The sequence below is a fragment of the Chionomys nivalis genome, chromosome 8 (assembly GCF_950005125.1).
Source record: "Chionomys nivalis chromosome 8, mChiNiv1.1, whole genome shotgun sequence".
Classification (NCBI taxonomy): Eukaryota; Metazoa; Chordata; class Mammalia; order Rodentia; family Cricetidae; genus Chionomys; species Chionomys nivalis.
Genome location: NC_080093.1, coordinates 63,820,031 through 63,837,379, shown reverse-complemented (window position 1 = coordinate 63,837,379; position 17,349 = coordinate 63,820,031). Strand labels below are relative to the sequence as shown.

General features: G+C 48.3%; 1 protein-coding gene across 6 annotated transcripts in view; it reads right to left on the bottom strand.

Annotated features, from left to right (window-relative positions):
* Positions 1–17,349, bottom strand: part of Ctbp2 (C-terminal binding protein 2) — a 135,993-nt gene that overhangs the window by 105,380 nt on the left and 13,264 nt on the right. Inside the window, exon 1 of one of the 6 annotated variants that reach the window (XM_057777055.1) lies at positions 4,035–4,052. The exons of the other annotated variants lie outside the window; for them this stretch is intronic. The gene's annotated coding sequence lies outside the window, so the exon portion shown is untranslated. Of the gene's footprint in view, positions 1–4,034; positions 4,053–17,349 lie in introns of those variants that run through there. 6 annotated transcript variants of the gene reach the window in all.

Below are 17,349 nucleotides of genomic sequence, written 5' to 3'. Positions count from 1 at the left end.
CACTCACTCATCAGAGCAGGGATTGTCTCGAGAACAAAGAAGACCCCTGCAACAATCAAGGGCCAGCAGCAGCACACTGTGATGAACAGACCCATGACTTTCACTCAGGGGCTCCTGGAGAAACGCTGAAGGCCGTACAAATGCAGGCCAGTAAAATGCGAGTTCCCAGGGCTGGGGAGACAGAGAAGGGACTCTCTCCAAGAGAAATGATTAGCCAGCGGAACTGGCAAGAAACTGGGTGGAAAGCAGTGGAGAAAGATACTCTGCTTCACTCATGTACACACACACACGTGCGCGCGCACACACACTCATGTGTACACACACACACACACACGCACGCACGCGCGCCCGAATTCACCTATGTGCATACGCCCCCACACACACCCTACATACACATAATACATGGGGTAAAAAGTCAAACTTGACATCTCGTCCCAGAAAAGGACCAGAATGTGAGCGTGGCAACACACAGGTTCCCACATGGCTTTGAGGCTTGTGAAAGCCAACCCACACCACGGGGCACCTGACTCTCACATTCCAAGCCTTGTCCAGGACAGGGCAGCCTTCCTGGCGCGACACCTCTGGAAGAGCGTAACTATTTCTGCCGGGGCCCTTTGGAAGGATGCTGCCAGACAGCACGTGACTCTAACGAGGCGGGCCATTAAATAAAGTGACTTTTCAATTTGAAGTTCCCTTTCCAGGGTAGGTCATGTGCAGCTGTTCTTACAAGCCTCTTAGTACCCAAGAGGCCTTTTAAAGTATTAAGCAGAGAAAATACACCTAACTTCCCAGTTAAAATATAGTGCAGACACTCTAGAAGGTCGAGGCGGCATCCGTTCCATTTTCATTGCCGGGTGGCAGGATAAAAGCACACACTTCGATAAAAAGCTCATCTGTCGTGACCCTAGTTAGCTCTCACTCACCGGGGAAGATCCTGAAATCACCTGGTGGGGGCTCATGTTAGAGGGAGGCATCCTAGGGATGGAACTGGCCTCCTGGTCTCGGGCGGTCTAACCCACTTGATTGTAAACAGATGTGTGTTAGACGCAGGCTCTTCCACACACAGAAGCCAAACCAACTGACTCCTGGGGGAAGCTAGAGGACCTGGTAGGCAGAGAGAAATGGCTATCTATGCAGTGTGGTCCAGAGATGGCAGGAGAGCTGAGGAGGCTAAGATAGGATACAAACTTAGTTGAGACCCTGTCTCCAAAAAAAAAAAAAAAGAAATCTAGTGGAACCAAATTGCCTGGCACGAGACTCAACCATAAAACAAAACCTAGACCAGCATTACTTTATAAACCACAAACAAGGAAAAGTCGCTGTCAAGATATGGCATGGGATTTATTTAATGACCATTTGATTCAGACATGTTAAAATGTCGCCAACCAGTGAAATACAAGTACTCTAATTGAAGACCTCCAATAAGGGTAAGAACACAGGAATCCCCAGCTCACAGATAAACCTGGGGCTGCGCGGAGTTAGGCGACACGCCTGTCACTCCACTGGCAGAAGTGGGAGGGAGTTTCCAGCCAGCCTCTGAATAGGTGCCTGGAGCAGGGTTATATTCCACACAGCTGCCTCCTGCCACACAAACTCCAAGACCTCAGAAATCCAGACTCCGCCACAATGGCAAACCAAGCACTTCTTTCTGTAGAGAATATTATTATCAACTCTTGAATTAAAAAAAAAGCCACTAAAACATGAGTTTTCATCTGCGTAACACTTCACCAACAAAATTCCATGATATTCAAGTGAGAATGGATGATGTACAAAAATATCAAAAAAATAAGAATCCAATTTGGTAAACTGTTGAGTGTTATTTTCACATTCTAATAAACACAAATCAAGCAGTCACTCTCAAAATTACAGTGGTACGGTGCAAAATGAAACTCAGAATGCCAGCTCAAAGAAAACAACAACAAAAAAAAAACTTTAAGGGATGATTCTGTTCAAAGGTTTCCCTCATGGTCTGTGTACGTGAACTTGGCTCTGAGCTGGCTTGTCTGGACAGTGGCTGACGCGCAAGGACTTTGAGACCCAGGAGGAGGGAGATGCCTCAGACAGTAGAGTGCTTGCCAGGGGAATCCGAGTTCAGAGTCCCTTGAAAAGACTTAAAACCTTGGTACAACTGGATGGGGGCACTCAAAGGGAGGGGGGAGGATAGGTGGATCCTAACACTCTCAATCGGTGAGCTCCGCGTTCAATAAGGGACCCGGTCTCAGAAGAGGTGGAGAATGAATGTCTGATGTGTGCTTGTACATCAACACCAGAGTCCTGAGACCCCTTGACCCCGACTGAGGCATGCTCTGGTAACAGGTGTCTGGTATGTGTAGCTATGAGCACAGCAGGTGGGTCAGCATGCCAATCAACACAGACGGCATCCGCCTCGCTAGGACCATCAGCATCAAGTGAGGACCGCTGGGCAGCATCACGGCAGTTGCAAAGAACATGGAGGTGTTGCGATGAAGGCCAAGGTAGCCCCAGACGACTCACCTTGCTGTATCTGCTATGCTAAAAGCACCCAAGTTCAAATCCCAGAGCTGAACAAACTGACCACAAGTATGCAATTAGCAGACTGGATTAAAACAAGAGCCAGGGAAAAACACTGAAGTCCTGCCACAGGCTCTCCAGTCTATAGTTAGAGGAATGCAGGCTGGAAGTTCTTTAAGCTGAGGCCCTCCATCTGAGAACAGAGGCTTTGGTTTAGAGACTAATCAGAACACATCTGAATATGACCGTACAACACCTGTCCATCAATATGTGACCACGAAACCCATCTACTGAAACATTTTCAGCCTTCTAAGTAAGGTAACAAATTCCACCAGTTGTTTTCACAAAAAATTCTTAAGCCTGACCACTTCCAGAAAACAGAAGCATAGCATTTCTTGCCCAGCCTGGGAGCCTTGGGGACAAGGGTGCCCCATTCCTGTGGAGCCCACTGTATGGAAAGCAATACCCAAGAAACTGTCCTGGATGGCGAGCACCCACCACATTCTCAAAACTAGAGCTCATTCTGCATGCCTGGAAGTCTGGCTCCAAAGAGAAAGCCGCAAAACCATGAAGAAGTTCAAAGGTACGATGACATCAAATGAGAAACTAAAAACCCCACTTCTAGGTAAGACTAGAAAGTCGCACCAAAGCTGTGCCCTGGGTCACGGAACATTTCCCACCTGCTGCGAGAAAGAGACTGTCCCCAAGTACTAAAATGCTGTGACTCTGAAGGCTCAAAGCCCACCTATGCCTTACTCAGTGGTACCCCAACCCAAGTGGACCACATGGCAGGGAATGCAGGACCCTCTGCATCCCCCCACCCCCCAAGACTGGCAATCAGGGAGTGGCTTTAACTGAGTTTGGGGCTGACCCAGGTAAGCTCAGGCAGGGACCACATTACTAGGCTTGCACTTGAAGGACTCCTCTGAGGAACAGCTTCCTGACACACTAGTACAATGTTCCCAGCACCCCTGTCTGCAGGGCGTCAGTGTCAGGGTCCAGCCAACTTACTTGCCAGCTATCTGTACCCGCATTTACTCCCCACCCAAGAACATTACTTCCTGGGACTCCAGCCTGGGGAAAGTGGCCCTTTAGCTATGAGAATGCACATGACTCTTCCCCCACCCATCACCCTTGACTTGTGTCTTTATGAAGTTCACCCCCTCCACCTAAGCTGGCGCACTGGAGGTCCTTAAGGTGCCTGACCTGAGTCCAGCACTAAAGTTGTTTCCTAGGCAACAGCTGCTTTCTTTTTCAGCTTCCCAGGGAGTCCCTGCTCGCAGATCCACTGCACAAGGACAGAAGAAATGGCTGCTTCACTTGGAGACTCCCGGGTCAAGGCCCTGGCTACGACATCAACAACAATCTCATCCTGGAAAGTATCTCCCTGTTGGAGGGGCGGGGTGTGTAACAAAATGACAAAGCTACACAAGATGCCCCTCGCCCTGCTGATGGGAAGCCAGGCATCCCTTTGCAGGGTAAAGCGGAGGGGTTTCCGCGGTCCTGCCCTACTGTGTAGCCTGCCCCAAGAAAAAGATCCATACCTTATTCAAGTAGTGTGCCAAGAGCAGCCCTTAGCCCCTGTGCTCAGACTCCACCGAGCCTGGAGGCTGCAAAGTTAGTCTTCTCTGGGATTGTGCCTTCCGGCCCCGAGGTGAAACTGAGCGTTGCAGGTGGAACAATGCCATGGTTGTGCTGGAGGTCCATTAGAATCACCTGAAACTTTTTTTTTTTTTTTTTTGGTTTTTCGAGACAGGGTTTCTCTGTGGTTTTGGAGCCTGTCCTGGAACTAGCTCTAGTAGACCAGGCCGGTCTCGAACTCACAGAGATCTACCTGCCTCTGCCTCCCAAGTGCTGGGATTAAAGGCGTGCGCCACCACCGCCAGGCTCACCTGAAACTTTTAAACTAGCCAAGGCAGGTCTCTCTCCCTAACAGTTTGAGAGGGCGGGGCTAAGACCGAGTCTTTGAAGTTCCCCAGATGATTCTTGGGTCCTCGGAGATGAGGGTGAGGAGAATGGAGTGAGAGAGACAGCCTGGGCAGAAGATCAAATAAAAGAGGCTGTAGCCTCGTCCCTACCCTTGCAGTCTGTGACCTCGATGTCATATATGGGTGGGACCCCTCCCCACAGGACTCCCAAGTTCCTGGGGCTGAGTTTGGATTGCCAGCTGCCCTCTGGGAGGGTGATGGGATCCTTGCCAGCAGGGCTCGGTCAGGCTTGCTCAGGCCACCACCCCAGAGCCCTGCAAAGGATGTGCTACCCGCTTCCTCATGACTCAGCAGGAATTAAAGACCCACCTCTCTAACGCAGGAGAGAAGAAAGGACAAGAAATGAAGCCCACAAGCCTGCTCTTGTGGGCACTGAGCCCTTAACACCTCCCAAGCCTCCCACTTAGGACTGACCTGCTCCAAAACAAACTCCTGAAGGGAATGCGTTCGCTTGGCCTCGCTGCATACCCTACATGCCAGGGCTTGAGGAACTTGAACCCATCTGTGTTCCAAGATGTCATCCAGAACACTATTAGACCCCCTCCCCCAGCGACAAGCAGGAGCAAAGACAGAGCATACATCCTCCCAGAATGGTAACCGGATGGTGTAGTCTCTGGTTTGAAAAGTGCCAGGGGATTTCAGATGGGACTCTGGGAAGGCAGAGGGAAGGCCAAGCCCTTAGCCTGACATTGCCACCAGGAAGAGAACTGTCCATTTATTACAGCCTCATGTCTTTACTATAGTCTATGTATCCTTTTTAAATTTATGTCTATATACTCTTTTACTTAAAAATCTACATTTTCCAGCTGGGGCTTCACACATTGGTCACCCAAACCACGATTCACCAAAATATAAGGGAAAACACTAGCAATTCTGAAGAACAGTTTACACGGAAGAGAAAACAAAGAAATCGGGGTGACAGAAAGAGAAGTGTAGAAGGTGAGTTTTCAAAAACCAAGCACGAAGGCTCTAGTCCCTTAGGCTGCTGTGGCCCAGTGACTATAGTGAGCTGCTATTCTCAGGACCAACACCCCATCCTGCCCTCGCCATCCTGCCCTGCCCCAGTTAGCTGCAGCCGGTTCTCTTCACGGATGGGGAGCTGTGCATTCCAACATCAAGGGTCAGACTTTATCTTCTAAATGCACGATGTGCTTGGGCCAAAAACAAAACAAAAGGCCTTTCCAGGACACTTTCCAAATTCCTGAAACACACTGGATGGAAAAATGGAGCCCTGCTTCCTCTTATTTTTTAATCTTACACTGGCTATGTTTATAATAAAATAGAATAACTTATTTATTTGCTTACCTTACTTGGGAAGACAATAAATTGGAAAGGCTTCATAAATCTTACAGGGAATTCCTTTAAACAAGGAGTGTCAGCAAAAAAAAAAAAAAAAAAAAAAAAAATCTGTAAATAACTCCCTGGCGGCCTTGAGCAATCACCTCCAGCACACATTCCTGGCCCTCCTGCCTCTGTATTTAACTACTTACAAACAAAGCAAACTGAGAACCACACACTTGCTTGTTCTTATACCGGTAAGGTTCTGGAAACAACTGGGAAATAGGAGAGGTCCTGAAGCAAGGTTGTAGTGGGTCTGATGAGAATGACCTTCGAAGTTCAGAACCCAAGAAGATGGACAGTCTCACACAGAGGCTCCAAGGACTGTGCTAAAAATAAGTTTAAATAAGAGGCAAAAGGAAGCCTGGTGGATAATCAAACTGCACCCTAGAAAGAGCTGCAGTAATCGATTTACATATCACACAGAAGGGTAATTACCATGACTAAAGGGGACGGTTCTCCAAGCCAAAAGGTTACAAAGAAATTCAGCCCAGCTAACTACTATCCACAAGTGACTAAATATGTATTTTCAGCCAGGCTCAGACTTAAAACTGCAACACACCAGTCACCTCAAGACCCTGACTCGGGTGCTAGATGCACAGCTTCAGCAAGCAGAATAGACTTGTCCGTGGACATCTCTCCCCTCATGCTTAGCTGAACAAGTAAGTGAATTTTAGGGTCCACCGAGGCTCCCACATAACACCAAAAAAAAGACCCAGCGTGATCTCTGTATAGCTAACCATGCTTCACTGATGCCTGCTGGGTAATAGAGCCCAGCCTGTAGGGTGTGACATTTATATGCTGAGCATCACCAATGTGAAAATGTTTCAAAATCTTTTTGCATGTTGGCACAGCACAGGTAAAAAGTTCTATGTGCCAAGCTGCTAACACTGAAAAGCTCACCACTTACATATGTGCGCCGGGGAGAGGTAAAACATTAATCAGCTCTGCATTTAGACTCAGGATCTCACTATGTATATGCAAAAGGTCTCATGGAGAGAGGAGCTGGAAAGACGGCGCAGTGGTTAAAAGCACTGGCTGCTCTTCCATAGGACCTGGACCATCTTCCATAGGACCATCCCCAGTACCATCCCCAGTTCCAGGGGATCCAATATGCTCTTCTGACCTCCACAGGCACTGCATGCATGCAAATACTTGTGAACATAAAGTAAAGTAATATTTTATTTTTCCTTTTTAGCTTTTTCAAGACAGGGTTCTCTCTGCAGCACTGGCTGTCCTGAAACCTGTAGACCAGGCTGGCTTTCAAATCAGAGATCTGCCAAGCATCTGCTGGGATTAAAGACTCACACTACCTCAACATGGCATATAATTAAATGTTTAAATAAATATATTTTATAGATTTCATTCATTTATAGATGGTTCTGTTTCTCCAGAGATCCCTGACTAATACGCCTTCCATCAGCCAGGCAGTGGTGGCTTTAATCCCAGCACTTGAGAGGCAGAGGCAAGTGGATCTCTGAGTTCAAGGCCAGCCTGGCCTACAAAGTGAGTTCCAGGACAGCTAGGACTGTTACATTGAAACCCTGTCTCTGGAAAAAACAAGCAAACAAACAAACAAACAAACAAAAATCTCATTATGTATAAGCAAATATTCCCCAAATTAAAAATTTCCAAGACCGAATGAAACACTCCTGTCCCAAGCATTTCAGATAAGCGGTTCTCAACCTATGCTGAGGGACCCACCAAATACATTTCCACCTCCTCCCTCGAAGGAAGCTCGCTATAAACAATAACTGGTGCTATTTCTTAATGTACATCCAACAAGAGGCCTTTCTGAAGAGGCGCCTTCCGACGGCTCCATCCTCTACCTAACACTGTTGCTTTTCTCCACTGCAGACACAATGGGTGGGAACTTGCAGTTGAAGCTACAAGCCCAGATCAGGCACTGGGGTTCCCTGATGAGCACAGCTGTCCCCCCTTCTCCTAGAAGCCAGCTGGGGTTTTCCAAGTCACAAGGAACACTCCTACCCAAAAGTGGAGACAGAACAGCCTGTGCCCTGTCCCTGTGGCCGCTGAGCCCTGAGGCTTTGCTGTGCCCCACCCCCACCCTTCCACAGGACAAGGATTCTGGCCGATGAGGTCTGTGGGCTGCTTCCTGTTGGAGATGATGGTTCTAAATAAGTTTGTCAAAGCCAGGAGGTGGTGATGCTCGCCTTTAGTTCCAGCACTCGGGAGGGATCGCTTGTTGGGCACCAAATGAAGTACGATTAAACCCAGAGACAGAACAACCTCAAGTTCAGAAAAGCAGACCAGCCAGTCACTGGCTCTTACCTCTACCTCAATTCGAAACTGGTGACCCTGCCTCCAGGAATCTCAGAATGAGACTGAGTTTGAGAGCTGTCTCCTCCTGTTTTATAATCCTCTCTAGTGCTGGGATTAAGGGCATGCATCACTAGCACCTGGTTTCTATGGCAAACTAGTGTGACTACTAAGATTAAAGGTGTGCCACTGTGGCTACTGGGGTTTAAGGTGTGTGTCACTGCTGCCTGGTCTGTAAGGCTGGCCAGTGTGTAACTTTTCTGATCTTCAGGCAAGCTTTATTTATTCAAATACAAATGAAATGCCACTACATTGTGAGTTCGGGGCCAGTCTGGTCTAGAGTTCCAGGACAAAGCGACAGAGAAACAAACCAAAAAAAGTAAGTTTGTCAAAAGTCTTCATGCCGAGTTAAGGTATAATTTAAAAAGAGATGTATACATCTGTGAACCTATTGCCACAACTATGGAGATAAACGCATCCCTCTCCCAAAGCTCCCAGCTGCCGCCCCTTATGTTGGATTAAAATCCAGTACTGAACCTGCCCCATAAGAAACCCCAACATTCAGGCTGTCCAAGGATGGAGGACAGAACTGCCATGGAAGGGGTGGGCAGGGGTGTGGACTCGGCTAGACAATGGGTTGATTTCTCCCTACGGTCCCTCTCAAGCTAAGGCCTGTGAGGAAGCGGACTCCTGCTGGGTCTGGCACATCGCTTCATGAACAGTCCTTGTCCCATGCCTAAGAGTCTTGAGAGCTATATGTGCCATGTCCACCATTAGCTACTAACCCAGATTCCCCTTCACCTTAGTCTCAGGCTCCAAACCCTGAATTCTCTAAGCCGTGTCTCTGTACCTTCCCTGCAGAGCGCCTCAAACGACCACCCCAAGAACTCAAGGAGGTACAGGCATTAGTCCAAGGCAGGAGTCCAGGTCACTTTTGGTCTCAGCTCCCCGCCCATCAAAGGGTAACACTGGGTCAGTGAGAGGTAGCTACCCAGTCCTGGACTGGTCTGATTCCTGTGAAGAGGGGAAACGGTCACAAGCCTTAAAAAGACGGCTCCGGCAATAGCCAGTGATTCCCACCCATCTTAAAAACTCATAGCCAGGGCTGGAGAGATGGCTCAGTGGTTAAGAGAATTGCCTGCTATTCCAAAGGTCCTGAGTTCAATTCCCAGCAACCACATGGTGGCTCACAACCATCTATAATGAGGTCAGGTGCCCTCTTCTGGCCTGAAGGCATATATTGTATACTAAATAAATAAATATTAAAAAAAAAAAAAACTCATAGCCAAGCAGTGGTGGCACATATCTTTAACCCCAGCATTCAGGAGGCCGAGGCAAGCAGATCTCTGTGATTAAGACCAGCATGGTCGAGTTCCAGAACAATAAGTACTACACAGAGAAAGAAACCCTGTCTTGAAAAATAAACAAAAATCCCAGAGATGTTTCCCAAACAGATGGAAGTAAGAGAATATATTTAAAACTATCTCACACCCCAGAGTGCACAGGGCAAGTGACCCAGGGTCTCGCTGTGCTGGCTTCCTCCAGCACCTGCTTCAAGAGCACAGACTCCTTTCTCCTTCTTAAAAATGGGTCCGTATACACACGGGGACCAGCGATGAGGGGCTTAGGGCTGGACACCGGGGACTCATGGAGACTCAGGTACTCAGTACTCTACTACCTGCAAAGGATCAATGTGGCTGGCTGACCTTCCCACCTGGGAAGTTCTCCAGTTCCCTGGGCTTTTCACAAACCACACTCCTTGACCACAGGAGGCAGCTGGCCCAGCTGGCCTTTACTGTCAATAAACAAATCATGACCGGAGAGCCACCCAGGGAGTCCTGGGAAGGCAAGCAGCCCCAGGACTGTGAGCAAGGCACAACCCAGCTATCTCCAAAACCAAGGAAGGACAAAGAGAAAAGGAGAGGGCAATCAGTGGCAGTTCCCTCTGGACCTGCAGCCATGGAAGACAGAACAGACACGTGTTCCCGGGCCCTTCCAAGAGGGGCTGGCGGGACATTGTGGAGAGGTTGCGGAAAGGCAGTGAGCAGCTGTTTTGTGTCCCCAGGGAGCCCAAGGATCATGGCATGGCCTTAGATGCACCGGGCTCTCAAGTGTGAGAACCCAGAACTGCTCATCTGAGATGGGAGGGTACTCTGAGGTGACAGGTGGCTTAATGTGGCACACAAGACTCGGGTTTCAGTGGCAGGCTTTAATACTAGTTGTCTAGTATGAGACAAGTCTGTCCTTAAGTCTTAGGCATGCCTGGCATGGCACCAGTGGGAGGTCACCCAGACATGTCCATCTGCTGTGCCTGGGCTATCCTTGTGGGCATGCACGATCCTTGGTCATTATAAAGGACCCAGAAACTTCCAGCCTATTTTGCATGAATCTCTACCAACTTCTGTTAACTTCCTAAGCCTTTCTGCTAACAAAAAGAAGCGACTTGGCTCAGGAAGATGGCTCAATGGACAAGGGTACCTGCTTGCAGCCAAGCCTGACTACTTTAGTTCAATCTCAGATGGTGGAAGGCAAGAACTGAGTCCTGAAAATTGTCTTCTGACCTCCACATGTCTGCAGGGAGGCAAACAGGGAAAAACAGTGTTTTCCAAAGCACAGAACTATTTTTGCAACCAATCTCATTTTGCAAACCTTGCAGAACTGCACACTACAAGTAAGTTCTACTGTCTACAAGTATATCTACATGACATTGCAGGGAGTTGGTACCCTCTAAAAAAATGAGTAACAGCAATGACTTTGTGGGATCAACTAAAAGCTCATTAACTCAGCAGTGGCCTTGAAGTCTGGGCCTGCAACCATCTAACCCCCCCCACCTTCTCAACCCCGCCCAGCTAGCTCCCTGGAAAGCACTTAAGGGGAGCCCAACCACAGAAGCAGGGGTTTGGAAGACACTTGCAGATTCTTCGCAGACTGACAGTGATGCTACAAACAACTTAGTGGGGGAAATCTTTTGGCTAACTCTGGTAATTTCATGGCCAGGGAAATGAGAAAAGAACTCTCCACGAATCCACACCCCCTTTTTAGCCTCACTCCAAACCAGTGGTGTCTAGTTAAGCCTCACTTTCTTGGCTGGTCCAAGTTGCTGCAGGAACCACCTACTCCCTCCACTAAAAAAGCGTGACTGTTATTAGGACCCTCAGTAAACTTCCACTGGAAAATCCAACGATGTCCCTTCTGTGGACATCTAGAAAAAGCATGCAAGAGGTAAAATCCACCAGCCCCTGAGTTACCTGAGCGGAGGTTCTCAGGTCAGCCCTTTCTTGGCAGGATGCAATAGGGCCATGGGATGAACCTGGGCTTCAGAGATCTTCAGCCACGACTTAACCATGTTCTGAACTGGACCACACACCACACCTCTCTCTGCTCTCAGGGTCCTCATCTCTGACACAGGACACGGCTCAAAAGGCCCAGAATGGCACCTGACATACAGCAGTCCTCTCTTAGAAGACATTACCCTCAGTATCCAACATCATGGACCTACATCATGGATCCAACATCATGGCCAGTGAGCATAAGTCAGGCACCACCTGACAACTAGAATGCCCTGAAGTCCTGTGCCACACAATCCAACCACTGTTCCAGAAGCAAAATGGCCAAAGAGTGTCACAGCCTCCCAGGGATGCCCTGCACCTAAGGGTACCAATCGCCCCTGGGATTCCAGATACCTCACACTGCAATTCCACTTGTAAGCAGGAAGACACCTTAAGTACAAATGAGTCAAAAGACAAGTTCACCCTCTCTGCCCACCCCACAACTACAGCCAGGTGCATCCCAGTGTTCTTTCCCCTGTCTGCCCTGACAACAAGCTGCACACCAGTGCTTACTTATGGCTTTTCCACGTTAGATTTGCACCCTGTAAGGAAGCCCACTGATTCATTTTCCCAGGCACAGCAATGGCTTTTATATGAAATAACTTCAGCTGGGTTTGGAAGCACATGCCTTTAATTCCAGGACTGAGGTAGAGGCAGAGTGAGGAGTCCTAGGTGTGAGGCCAGCCCAGGCTGTCTGACATACTCGCTATGTAGGTGAGGATTGATCCTTCTGCCTCCATCTCCCAAGTGCTGCAACAGCAAGCATGTGCCAACCTTTCTGGTGTTTGTGTGGTGCTGGGGATCGGATCCAGAGCTTCACGCATGCTAAGCAAGCACTTTATCAACTGAGCTACATTCCCAAGCCCTAGGGACAGTTATGTCTCAGCAGCCTGCCATCATCTTCAAATGAAGTCAAAATTCCCAGGCATCCCTTCTCAAAGCTCCTTCCTTACACTCCAGAGACTCACACACCCCGTGCATGAAACCTAATGCCAGGGAGGTGGGGTCTTTGGCCCAGCCTGCAAGTACCTGGAGCACACACCTGGAGATGATGGTCCTGGCCACAACACTGCAGAAGACAACCAAGTATGTCCTTTTCTCCCAGTGTGCCTACCCCCTACAGCTCTGGGCCTGGGGATGACCCAACCTTTTGTCCCAATTCCATCTGCCCTCCTGGAGCTAAAGCACACGGTAGGAGCTCTGCCTGGTTTTCAATGGGTCAGATAGGCATGTTCAGTAACCTTATGTGACACCCGACACTGGACATCTTTGTCTGATTTACTAAATTATAAAGCTTTGCCCACAATGATGCCTAACTGTTTAAGTGGGACGTGTACTAAACATAATTAGACTATCTAAAACTACAATATTGCTTATGAGAGTAGCTCTGCTCACACATTGGCTTTATTCTGTACTTAATCTCTATTAAGATGTCCCGATGAGAGCGGATAGGTGTGCCAGACTTCATAAACACCATAAACCACGAAGTCATTGTTTTGGTGGAACAAAAGCAGCCCCCGCCCCAAAAATTGCACTTTCCAGATAATCAAGCAGGCTAGCCCTTTGTTTTTTCTTTGGGTGTCCCTAATGTAGCCAAGCCTCAGTGAGTGAGTCAGGCAACAAGAGTTCAGGTCATGGCTACAACGGCTCTCAGTCAGCACCCAGAAAGCCGCTACCTGCACTTTCCCTCCAAGGTCCCAGTTACCAACCTTGTACACTAGCAAGCTGAGGTCCCTTATGCTATCCCTCATCTCAAGACACCTACGAGCACCCTTTTAATTAAGTTCATGTCCCCTGCGAATTCAGGAAATTATCACTAGAGGCTCGAGACTCAACTAGATAAACTCAACATGCAAGCGCACATGCACACACATATGCGCGCCTTCAAATATGCACTAACCCATGCCTAGACCCACATTATCTATAGTACAGCCACTCTATATTATACAGCGTGGCCCCAGTGGAGTACCCACCTCAAGGTCTCACTTTTTCCAGAACTGTGAGGCCAGGGTGGAAGCTTCGACAGGGTGGAAAGTGGGAAATAACCACCGTCCCTTGCTACGTCACACAGGGCTGTCAGTAAAAAATAAGGTGACAAGGCATTTGCCCAACTGTCCAAACAGAAAGCAAGGTAGGGACCAGAGACTCAGCAGTTAAGAGCACTGGCTGCTCTTCCAGAGGATCTGGGTTCAATTCCCAGCACTCATATGGTGGGTCACAACCACCCGTAACCCCAGTTCTAGGAGATCTAAAAAGCATACACATGATGCACATACATGCAGGCAGGCAAAACACTCATTCACATAAAGCAGAATAAATAAATCTTTCAAAGAAGAAAAGAAAGATGCAAGGCAGGCAGCTGGGTGTACCGATATGTTTTTAACCCAGCATTTATGAGAATCTGTTTAAAGCCAACCTCAGTTAAATACTGAATTAAAAGGCCAGCTTGGACTACATGAGACCTTGCTGGGGGGGGGGGGGGAGATCCAAACTAGCCTTGGAAACACTAAATTCAGTCTCTGTTACAGAAGGAATTCTGTCCTACACAGTGAGACTGTCTCATGAAAAAAATAAAAAAATAAAAATGCATTTGAGACAAAAATTTTCTGTGTAACCCAGGCTGGCCTCAAACTCAGAGATTTACCTGCCTCTGCCTCCCGTGCTGGGGTGTCCTTTCTAAATAGAAGGTATTGTTCCCAAACCTGCTTACTGCATGGTATTATTACCAGGCAGTGCTATCTGCACGGGTAGGTAGGTAAAGGTAGTTTTGGTTTGTAGGCAGAGGCGAAAGTGCCTATAATTCATACATGTTAACACTGACATCAGCTAGGAGTAAGCATATCAACTTCCAAACAGGGCATGGTGGCTTTTATCTATCCTGGGGTGGAGGTGGGGGTGTAATGCAGGCAGGAGGACTGCCACAAGTTCCAGGCCAGTCTGGGCTAGTGAGACCCTGTCTCAAAACAAACAAGCTGACTTCATGCATCCATCTTTGATGGGTGATACTCGTGGTGGGCTTTGCCAAGCCAAGCCTTTAAGTTTCTTTCCTTGCTGGCATGCTGTGGCATGACTCTCAGTGCAGGCTCATCTGAATAAACACTGCTGCGCACAGATACAGTTCAATGTCAAGTCCATCTGCCTGTGAAACCAGCCCCAAGAGTAACAGACTGACTGACACACACACACACACACACACACACACAACTTCCTCTCAGGTTCCTAGGAATGTCTGGTGATGTTCTAGAGGCGTTTAAAAAGAAGACAGAAAGGCACAAATACATGCTTCAAACTTCAAATGTATTCATTCAATCTGGGGGTTATTCAAGCTATATAAAACCTTCTTTCAACCACGTTTGCATGCCAAATGTTCAATAACCAGACTCAAGTGTGTGGGTGTAGCGCTGGGGGAGTGGTTTGTGTTTAAAGAAAGACAGACTGTGTGTGGTTGGCAGGTTCTGGGCTGACTACAGGGAGAACCACCTGGAGGAGTTTGCTAAAAATACAGATGTTGGGGGTTGTCCAACACGATGGCGTGCAGGGCCCAGGAAGACGGACTCCTAGAAGGGGTGCCCCGGGGATCCCCCTGCTCTGGCAGCCGGCCTCTCTGGAACCACCCAGCCATCAGGTCCTCTCTGGGGACTGCAGGAGTCACTCATGTGAAAACCACCAAACCCACAGCCAGTTTCTTAACCCAACATGCATAGGTCAACCTGGAAAGCAAGGGCTCCTTGGTTAAAAGCTCCTGACACTCACCCAGGGGGCCTCTCTGTGCTCCTGGGAGACCCCTAACTCTACCCCCATGCCAGTCTGCAATGCAGAGGGAGAAGGGAACTAGAATACTACATGAAACCCAAGCAAGGCAGGTAAGAAATCAACTTATCATTCTCAGTTCTATTAGTGCTGCTGTAACTTCGATGTTCCTCCCTCTGGGGCTACCGCCAAAACCACAGTGGCAATAGAACCAACTATACAAATGCCACAGGCATCAGCATCATAGGAGCTTACCCACACTCTCATAATCTGCTGAAGGACCTTCTGACTCATGCATGGCTTAAATACACACACACACACACACACACACACACACAGAGAGAAACACACACAGACACACAAGCACACACACAGAGAAACACACACACATACACAGAGAAACACACACACACAAACACACACACAAACACACACACACTCACTCTTGCACTGCAAACGCCAGTTTTCCAAGTTCATCTTCAAGGACTATCTCTCCAAATGAAATTCTCAATGTCATGAACTGATAAGCACAAAGAAACTGTCGGTCCATGAAATGACCAGGCAAGGATCCTTGGAGGTAACAGAGTGTCTTCCACAGTAGCACATGCACACACACCCTTACTGCTCACACCTGGAACCTGACGGGCAACACAGGAGTGGTACTGCCTAGAGGGAGTAGCTCATGCTAAAACTGGAATCAGCCTAGTGAACTTGGCATTCAAAAGGTTGAGGCAGGCAGGTCAAGAGTTCAAGGCCAGACTGGGTTAAGCAGCAAGACTCTGTCTTAAAAAACAAAAAAACAAACAAACAAAAAAAAACGAGAGAGAGAGAGAGAGAAAGGATTATCACTACTCACTTCATAAAGACATGCATGCTCAGCCTGGCTCATACTGAATGGGTGCTTTGTCAGTACCTGGTAGTGTACAGAGAGATGCCCTAGGGGCCATGTCCAGGGTCTGAAGGCCCTAGATCAGAAGGCCCTAGATCAGAAACCCGCTTAGACATGCAAAGCCAATCTGCTACCCCAGTAAATCTGATCCAGTTACCAAAGCTGTTCCTCACCAACCCAAACCCATTCCCACGTGCCAGGAGGATGACCCACAAAAGACTCCATGAGGACCACTTGAGCATTTTCTGTCTCATCTGCACCACACCTTCTAGAACCTCTGTGTATCTTGGTGGTTTCTACTAAGTTGTAGCAGAGTGTTTCTCCTTTCCCTCCACATCACCTGTCTTCCCACGGGCAGCACAGACCCTCCTTCCTGGGGACCAGGAATATGAGCTAAGAAAGGCCAGTCCACAAGGGAAGGAGCAGAGAAAGTAGTTTTTTTCTGCCCCGCCCATGCTGTGGATGCCAGCTCTATGTAGTGGGGATCTAGGCTCCCAGGGGAAACAATCCAACCCGGGGACGTGTCTCTCAGCAGGCTATACCAGGCATGGCCCCCATGTTGACTGTCCGGGACTGCCAATTTATTTCCCATGGAAAAGGAATCGGTCTCCAATTACACATGAATATTTTACTAGGCATTTCTTGACTTAACAAATACACAGTAACATGTCACTGTCTAAAAACGTGTTCTTTCACTTTGACCCCAGGAATCAATGAGAAGCAAACCAAACCAAGGGGCCTTCCCTAGGCTGGTCAGTATCCTCCTATAATGGCCCCCAGTCAGTCCTGAGCCCATGGATTCTCTCCGCTGTTCCAGACCTTTCCACCCCCTGGATACCTGGTGGGGACAACATCCACCCTCTGAAGGGCACAATGGGCTTCCTTGGCACAAGACCAGCAGCAGGTTCAGGTTCGCTAGTTTACAGTATTTTTTTTTTTTTTTTTGATATAACAAGCCAACGTTCCAGTCTGTTCTGAGCACTTACAAACATTACCTCACGGGGTGGTGTAACAATACATCTAGTCTACATACTCAGAAACCAAAGCCTTTTAGGGCTCAGTAAATGTAAATTCCGGAAGGGCTGGAGCATTTTCCGTCTCATCTATGCCACACCTTCTAGAACAGTCTACCTCTGTGTATCTTGATGCTTCTATTAGGTTGTAGAAGAGTGTCTCTCTCCTTTCCAACTGCATGTCTTCTAGAGAAAGTTAAACCATCCTGCTAGCTCAGGGGTTCTCAACCTTCCTAACGCTTCGACCCTTTAATACAGTTTCTCACGTTGTG